At 38.6% G+C, this 9,303-nt stretch overlaps 1 pseudogene; it reads right to left on the bottom strand.

The window, feature by feature from the left end:
* Positions 1-1,444: 1,444 nt before the first annotated feature.
* On the bottom strand, positions 1,445-7,884 carry LOC149991511 (large ribosomal subunit protein uL23 pseudogene; annotated as a pseudogene).
* Between the last annotated feature and the right edge of the window lie 1,419 nt (positions 7,885-9,303).

Genomic DNA, 9,303 nt, shown 5'->3' with positions numbered 1-9,303 from the left:
TGTGTTGACTCTATAGATTGCTTTGGGTAGTATGGACATTTAATTATGTTAATTCTTTCTATCCATGAACACACTATGTGCTTCCACTTATTTGCATTTTCTTCTATTTCTTTCTTCAGTGTCTTATAATTTTCCAGTATAGGTCTTTTACATCCTTGGTTAGATTTATTCCTAGGGTTTGTTGTGTTTTGTTTGTTTGTTTGTTTGTTTGTTTTTTAAGCAATTGTAAATGGGATTTTTAAAAAATTTCCCTTCCTTTTTGTTTGTTATTGGCATATAAAAATTCAACTGATTTCTGAATATTAATTTTGTATCCTGCTACTTTGCTGAATTTGTTTATCAATCCTATTAGTTTCTTAGTGGAATCTTTGGTATTCAGTATGTGCAATATCATGTCATCTGCAAATAAAGACAGTTTTGCTTCTTCCTTTCCGATTTGAATGTCTTTTTTTTCTTTTTCTCTGTTTGGTTTGGCTAGGACTTCCAGTACTATGTTGAATAAGAAAGGTGAAAACAGAGATCCCTGTCTTGTTCCTATATAAGAGGAATTACTGTAGTTTTTGTCCATTGAGAATGATGCTAACAAAGGGTTTGTCACATACAGTCTTTATTACATTTAGGTACATTCCCTCTATTCCCTCTTTGCTGAGAGTTTTTATCATAAGTAGCTGCTGGATTTTATTAAATGTTTTTTTCTGCATCTATTGATATGATCTTGTGGTGTTTATCTTTCATTTTGTTTATGTGGTGAATCCCATTTATTGGCTCGCGAATGTTGTACCAACCTTGAATTCCCATAATAAATCCCACTTGATCATGGCATGTGATCTTTTTGATGCATCACTGTATCCTTTTCTAATATTTTGTTGAAGATTTTAGCACCTGTGTTCATCAGGGTTATTGGCCTATAATTTTCTTTCTTTGTAATGTCTTTATCTGATTTTAGAATTGGGATGATGCTGGCTTCATAAAATGAGTTTGGGCGCCTTCCCTCCTCTTGAATTTCATGAAACAGTTTGAGAAGGAGAGGTGTTGATTCTTCTCAGAATGTTTGGTAAAATATGCCTGTGAAGCCAATTGGTCCAGTGTTTTTATTTGTTGTGAGCTTTTTTATTACTGCTTCAGTTTCACTATGTGTAATCTGTCTATTCAGATTCTCTGATTATTCCTAATTTAGTTTTAGAAGACTGTATGTTTCTAAGAATTTATACATTTCATCCAGGTTGTCCAGGCTGTTGGCATATAGCTGTTCATAACATTTTCTTAAAATCCTTTGTATTTCTTTGTTGTCAGTTATTATTTCTCCCCTTTCATTTATGATATGATTTATTTGGGTCCTCTCTTTGTTTCTTGATGAGCCTGGTTAAAGGTTTGATGATCTTGCTTATCTTTTTTTTTAGTAGTATGAAGTTTTTATATTTAGAATTAGCCAGCTGGACTCAGTTTAGATTATCCCAATTTTGTTGGCAACATCCATAACATCATAGTTTGGAACCAGTTGAACATATATATGCTTTCTTCTGTCATTCAGGCCTGATCAGGGTATTGACCTTGGCCACATCAATGTCATAGAGCTCCTTCACAGCCTGTTTGATCTGGTGCTTGTTGGCCTGGACATCCACAATGAACACACGTGTATTGTTGTCTTCTATCTTCTTCATGGCTGACTCAGTAGTCAGGGGGAACTTGATTATAGCATAGTGGCCAAGCTTGTTTCTCCTGGAGGCACTCTTCTGAGGATATTTAGGCTGCCTTTGCAACTGCGATATTTTAGGCCTCTGGAGGGTGGTTGACATGAGGGTTTTTTTGTGTGTGTGTGGCTGTGGATGCCTTTTAGCACTGTTTTCTTTGCCTTCAAAACATTTGCCTTGGCTTTGGCTTTGGGAGAGGCAGGGGCTTCCTTCTTCACTTTGGGTGCCCTCTTCGTGAAAAGGTTGTTTATCTCTTCAAAGAACCATATGTTGGATTTTTTAATCTTTTATGTCATTTTTTAGACACTCTTGTTTATTTCTGCTTTGATCTTTATTATTTCCTTCTTTCTACTCACTTTGGGCTTTGCTTGCTATTCTTTTTCTAGTTCCTTTAAGTGTAAAGTGATATTGTTTATTTGATATTTTTCTTTCTTTTTATAAAAAATCCTGTAATGCTATGAATTTCCCTCTTAGGATTGCTTTCCATGTGTCTGACAAATTTTGGATTGTTGTGTTTCAAGGTATCTTTTGATTTCTTTCTTTATCTCATTGTTGACCCATTCATTGTTTTATAACATGTTATTTAGCTTCTATGTCTTTGCATGTTTTTAAGTGTTCTTCTTCTCATTGATTTCTTGTTTCTTTTTTTAATTTTATTTTTCGGTTATTCAATTACAGTTGTCTCATTTTTCCCCCATTGCTCGCCCCTCCCAGTCCATCCCTTCTCCCACAATTATATCCCTCCCCGTTGTCCATGTCCATGAGTCATTCATATACGTTCCTTGACTAAACCCTTCCCTTACTTATCCCCCTTCTCAACCTCCCCCCTCCCCCCTGCTGAGTACTATTCTAGTCTTTTCCTATTTAGTTCCTTTGTTTGTGTTGCTCTTTAGTTTCCTGTATTGGGTGATATCATATGGTATTTTGCTTTCTTTGCCTGGCTTATTTCACTAAGCATAATTCTCTCTAGTTCCATCCATGTTGTCGCAAATGGCAGGAGTTCCTTCTTTCTTTCCGCTACATAGTATTCTATTGTGTAGATGTACCACAGTTTTTGGATCCACTCATCTACAGATGGGCACTTAGGTTGTTTCCAGCACTTAGATATTGAAAACAGGGCTGCTATGAACATAGGGGTGCATAAGTTTTTTTGAATTAGGGTTTTAGGAATTTTCGGGTGTAATCCTAGCAGTGAAATCACTGGTTCAAATGGCAGTTCCATTTTTAGTTTTTTGAGGTAATTCCATACTGTTTTCCATAGTGGCTGCACCAGTCTGCATTCCCACCAATAGTGCAGTAGGGTTCCTGTTTCTCCACATCCTCGCCAGCACTTGTTGTTTGTTGATTTGTTGATGATGGCCATTCTGACAGGTGTAAGGTGGTATCTCATTGTGGTTTTTACTTGCATCTCTCTGAGGGCCAATGATGCTGAGCATTTTTTCATGTGTCTATGGGACTTCTTTATGACCTCTTCAGAGAAGTGTTTGTTCAGGTCCTTTGCCCATTTTTTAACTGGGTTGTTTGTTTTCTTGATGTTGAGTCGTATAAGCTCTTTATATATTTTGGAGATCAGTCCCCTGTCTGTGATATCATTGGCAAATATGTTTTCCCATATGGTTGGTTTCCTTTTCATCTTGTTGATGTTTTCTTTTGATGAGCAGAAACTCTTTAGTTTGATGTAGTTCCATTTGTTTATTTTATTCTTTATTTCTCTTGCCTTAGGAGATGTATCCGTGAAGATATTGTTACGTGTGATATCTGAAATTTTCCTGCCTATGTTTTCCTCTAGGACTTTTATGGTATCACGGCTTACATTTAAGTCTTTAATCCATCTTGAGTTTATTGTCGTGTGTGGTGTAAGTTGGTGGTCTAGTTTCATTTTTTTGCACGTCCCTCTCCAGTTCTCCCAGCACCATTTGTTAAAGAGGCTCTTCTCACTTCATTTTATGTTCCTCCCTCCTTTAAAAAGATTAGTTGACCGTAGAGGCCTAGGTTTATTTCTGGGCTTTCAATTCTGTTCCACTGATCTATATGTCTGTTCTTATGCCAGTACCAGACTGTTTTGATCACAGTGGCTTTGTAGTATTGTTTGATGTCTGGTATCGTGATTCCTCCTGCTGTGTTCTTCTGTTTCAAGATTGCTTTTGCTATTCGGGGTCTTTTTTAGTTCCATATGAATTTTTGGAGGATTTGTTCTAGGTCCGTGAAATATGTCCTTGGTATTTTAATAGGGACTGCATTGAATCTGTAAATTGCTTTGGGTAGTATGGCCATTTTGATGATGTTGATTCTTCCCATCCAAGAACATTGTATTTGCCTCCATTTATTTGTATCTTCCTTAATTTCTTTCTTCAATGTTGCATAATTTTTAATGTACAGGTCTTTTATCTCTTTGGTTAAGTTTATTCCTAGGCACTTTATTTTTCTTGTTGCTATAGTAAATGGTATTTTCTTTTTTGCCTCTGTCTCTGATATTTTATTGTTGGTGTACAGAAATGCCTTAGATTTCTGTATATTTATTTTGTACCCTGCTTTTTTTTGCCAAATTCACTTATTATATCGAGTAGTCTTTTAGTGGAGTTTATAGGGTTTTCTAGGTATACTATTGTGTCGTCTGCAAATAGTGATAGTTTTACTTCTTCTTTCCCAATTTGGATCCCTTTTATTTCTTTGTCTTGTCTGATTGCTGTGGCTAGGACTTCCAACAATATGTTGAACAGAACTGGGGAGAGTGGACAGCCTTGTCTAGTTCCTGATTTCAGGGGGAATGTTTTCAGATTTTGTCCATTGAGTATGATGTTGGCTTCAGGCCTCTCATTTATAGCCTTAATTATGTTAAGGTATGCTCCCTCTATTCCCATTTTTCTGAGTGTTTTCAACATAAATGGGTGTTGTACTTTATCAAATGCTTTTTCTGCATCTATAGATAAGATCATGTGATTTTTGTCTTTCATTTTGTTTAGGTGATGTATTATATTTATTGATTTGCAAATATTAAACCATCCTTGCATCCCTGGGATGAATCCCACTTGATCATGGTGTATGATCTTTTTGATGTATTGTTGGATCCTGTTTGCCAAAATTTTATTGAGGATTTTAGCATCTATGTTCATCAGTGATATTGGCCTGTACTTTTCTTTCTTTGCTGTGTCTTGACCTGGTTTTGGGATTAGGGTAATGCTGGCTTCATAGAAAGAGTTTGGGATTTTTCCCTCTTCTTGGATTTTTTGGAATAGTTTGAGGAGGGTAGGAGTTAGTTCTTCCCTAAATGTTTTGTAAAATTCGCCTGTGAAGCCATCTGGTCCAGGGCTTTTGTGTGCAGGGAGATTTTGGATTACTGTTTCAATTTCCTTCTTTGTTATTGGTCTGTTGAGACTTTCTACTTCTTCTTGATTCCGTTTTGGAAGGTTATATGTTTCTAGAAATCTGTCCATTTCTACTAGGTTGTCAAATTTCTTGCCATATAGTTGTTTGTAGTAATTTCTTATAATTGTTCGTATTTCTGAGGTATCAGTCGTGATTTCTCCTCTTTCATTTCTGATTTTGTTTATTTGGGTCTTCTCTCTTTTTTTCTTAATGAGCCTGGCTAGAGACTTGTGGATTTTGTTTATTTTTTCGAAGAACCAGCTCCTGGTTTTGTTGATTTTTTGGATTGTTCGTTTAGTTTCTATGTCGTTTAATCCTGCTTTGATCTTGATGGTTTCCTTTCTTCTTTTGCCCGAGGCTTTGTTTGTTGTTGCTGTTCTGGTTCTTGTAGCTTTATGGTTAGGTTTTTTATTTGAGATTCTTCTAGTCCTTTCAGATATGCCTGTATTGCTATGAACTTCCCTCTTAGGACTGCTTTTGCTGTGTCCCATAGGTTTTGGGTTGTTGTGTGTTCATTGTCATTAGTTTCTAGAAATTTCTTGATTTCCCCTTTGATGTCATTGTTAACCCATTTGTTATTTAAGAGCGTGTTATTCATTCTCCATCAGTTTGGGTGTCTGATTTTTTTCCCTGAGGTTGATTTTTAGTTTCAAGGCATTGTGGTCTGAAAAAATGCTTGATATGATTTCAATTTCTTGAATTTGTTGAGGCTTGTTTTGTGTCCTATTATGTGATCTATCTTTGAAAATGTCCCATGTGCCTTTGAAAAGAATGTATATTTTGCTTCTTTGGGGTGAAAAGTTCTATATATATCAGTTAAGTCCATGTGGTTTAGTGTGTTGTTCAATGCCTGTATATCCTTGGTGTTTCTTTGCTTGGATGATCTGTCTATTGTTGATAATAGAGTGTTGAAGTCCCCTACTATGAGTGTGTTGTTGTTGATATCCTTCTTGTGGTCTTCTAGTATTTTCTTTATGTATTTTGGTGCTCCTATGTTGGGTGCATATATGTTTATCTGTGTTATATCTTCTTGACGAATCGTTCCTTTAAGTATTATGAAATGTTCTTCTTTGTCTCTTTTTATTGCCCTTACTTTGAAATCCGTTTTGTCTGATAGGAGGACTGTTACCCCAGCTTTTTTTTTTTTTTTTTTTTTTCAGGTCCATTTGCTTGGAATATTTTTTTATATCCCTTTACTTTCAGTCTATGTAAATCTTTTGTTTTGAGGTGTGTTTCTTATAGACAGCAAATATGTGGGTCCTGTTTTCTTATCCATTCCGTTATCCTATGTCTTTTAATTGGAGCATTTAACCATTTACATTTAAGGTTATTATTGACATTTATTTATTCATTTTCCTTTTGTATCTCTGTTCCTCTACTCTTTTTTTGTTTTTTCTCTTCCTTTTTCTTAGAATATTCCCTTTAGCATCTCTTGCAATGCTGGTTTGGTGCAGATGTATTCTTTTAGTCTTCCTTTGTCTGAGAAACTCCTTATTTCACCTTCTATTTTGAATGAGAGCCTTGCTGGGTGTAGTATTCTTGGTTGTAGGCCTTTGTTTTTCATTGCTTGAAATATTTTTGAACATTCCCTTCTGGCTTGTAATGTTTCTGTTGAGAAATCGGTCGATAGCCTTATTGGAGCTCCCTTGTTAGTTATTTGCTGTTTTTCTCTTGCTGCTTTTAGGATTCTCTCTTTGTCTTGGAATGTTGCCATTTTAACTATGATGTGCCTTGGAGTGGGTTTTTGGGGGTTCCTCTTTATTGGAACTCTCAGTGCTTCTTGGATTTGCATAACTTTTTCTCTCATCAATTTCGGAAAATTTTCTGTCACTATTTCTACTATCAGTTTTCCAATTCCATGCTCCTTTTATTCTCCCTCTCTTATTCCTATGATCCTGATATTAATTTTTTAATGCTATCCTGTAATTACCTTACATCTTGTTCATATTTTTTCAATCGTTTTTCATTTCGCTGTATCATTTGAGAATTATTACCTACATTATCCTCTAACTCACTAATCTGATCCTCTGCTTCGTTTAGTCTGCTTTTGACTGATTATACTGGGTTTTTCAGTTCAGAGATTGCATTCTTCATTTCTTCCTGGTTATTGTTGGTCATTTCTATGTCTTTTTTTTTGCTGGTGTAGTTCTCTGCAAGTTCCCTGTAATTTTCTTGGAGCTGTTGGTAACTTCCTTGGAGGTTGTCATAGTTGTTTTTGAGGTTGTCGAGCATATTGAGTTCTTCACCGCCATAGTTTTGAATTTCATGTCTGACATTTGAGCTATGTCTATTCCATCTACCTCTCTTTCTAGGGATTCATCTTTTCTTTTCATTGAGAGGTTGTTTCTGCGTCTTACCATGTTGGATTCTTCTTGTTTGTTTTTGTTATTTGGATTTGTCTGCTTTGCTTTCCCACCTTTGTGGTATGAGATTCTTTATGGTAGATCTGGGGGTTTCAGTGGTGCAGTCTCTTTGATCTCCTGAGCCTAATTTCTTGGGGTACCTTTTATATCGTTTGTTTATGCTGTCTGGTTATATTTCAGATTTTTTTGTAAGGATATTCCTCCTGGCTTGTTGATTGAGAGTCACTCTATCCACTTTATCTCGAATTCTTTTGTGGAGAGGTCCGTTTTAGCCTTGGTGTGTCGCCTTCTTTTTCTGCATCCGCAGCTGGTCTAGTGTGGCGGTTCAGAGGTTCTTGTTTCTTGCAGCAATGTTGTGCACCCGCGGTTGCTGCAATGATGCGCGTCCATGGTTGCCGGCACGGCAAGCTCCCTTGCTGCCCGCCGGAGCCAGTTGAGGTGTCCTTGTGTGCGAGCCCTTGCATGTGAGCTAGTGGCCTGAGAACTTGCCCCGCGAATGGCGCCTATTGTCCCCAGGCTGAGGTGTTTTCGCGCTCGCGTGCCTGTGCCCTTAGTCCCGCTGAGTCAAGCTCCCGGAGTTGGTCTCTGGCCTCTTAGGGCAGGGCTGCGAACACTTGTGCTCAGTGGAACTGAGCGTCTGTGAGTTGCTTCCACCCACTGTTCCGGTGCCGCAGCCGACTGCGTTCCCTCACCCGTCTGGGCCGGCACGAACAGAGCCTGAGCTAGTGGTCTGCTTTCCGACCTGGGGCCCGGTGCCGACGGGAGCTGTCTAGGGGTATCTGCACACGGTCCTCTGCGTGTTCAGTGGGCCCTCCTTGTGCCCATTGGGGCTCTGATCTTATGTCCGTTGGGGAGTGTCCAAGGGAAGCCTGGACTCATGGCCCCGCGCACTGGGGCCAGTGAGTGAGAGCACTTCCCTATGCACGCCCCCGCAACCCAAGGGTAGGGTTGGGGAGTGGATGAGTGCACCACTGTGCCTGCACTCCTCAAGAATGGCCTACCACCCCCAAACTTTCCTCCCCTCTCCACCGTCCACTAGAGAAAAATATAAAGGAGAATTATGTTCTCACTTGCCCGGCAGCATGCTGTCTCCTGTCCTTCAGTGCCAATGCCACTGGGTCGAGTCCCGTCTCTGCGAGCGGGCAGAGATCCGCTCTCCTCCCAACTCCTCTCCCGGGTAGCCTGTGGTCGCCAAAAAGCCTTTGTGTACTTCCAGCCGTAGCTCGGGCAGCTGCCCCAGTCAGGAATCCCGTTTTGTTCCCTTTTCCTCCGCTATCCTCACTAAACAGGTTGTTCTCATATGGATTTTGTCTAATCCAGCAGTGCCTTGGCTCGACTCCTGCCAGTGTCCAGCTGGTCACTGAGATATTCTGTCTGCAATTAGCCCAAACTGCAGACGGGTCTCGGGAGCCTGAAACCGCAGCCTCTCCTCACTCCTCCGCCATCTTCCCCCCTTTCCTGATTGATTTCTAGTTTCATAGCATTGTGGTAAGAAAGGATGCTTGATATAATTTCAATATTCTTAAATTAATTGAGACTTGTTTTGTGTCCTAACATGTGGTCTATCCTATTCTTGAATATGATAGTTCAACAATATAACAATGACATTACTCCTTAAGTTAATTTAAAATTTTAAGGCAATGCCATATAGAAAAAGAAGTTATTTTATGGAGTGGACAAGTTAATACTAAAGTTCATGAGGGAAAAAAAATTCAAGTATAGCAAGATATACACTGAAAAAAAGAACCAAAAGTGGGATGGGGAGGACTAGCTCTCAATTGATAAGGCACACTTTAAGGTTCTATAGTTAAAACCAGGTGGTATTAGTATATGAACAGACAAATAAACCAGTGAAAGAGAATAAACTTTCTGTATTTAAATAG

The sequence above is a fragment of the Furipterus horrens genome, unplaced genomic scaffold (genome assembly GCF_987537825.1).
Source record: "Furipterus horrens unplaced genomic scaffold, mFurHor1.1.pri manual_scaffold_17, whole genome shotgun sequence".
NCBI lineage: Eukaryota > Metazoa > Chordata > Mammalia > Chiroptera > Furipteridae > Furipterus > Furipterus horrens.
Note: the sequence above shows the minus strand (reverse complement) of the source record. Positions and strands in the feature narration are given on the sequence as shown.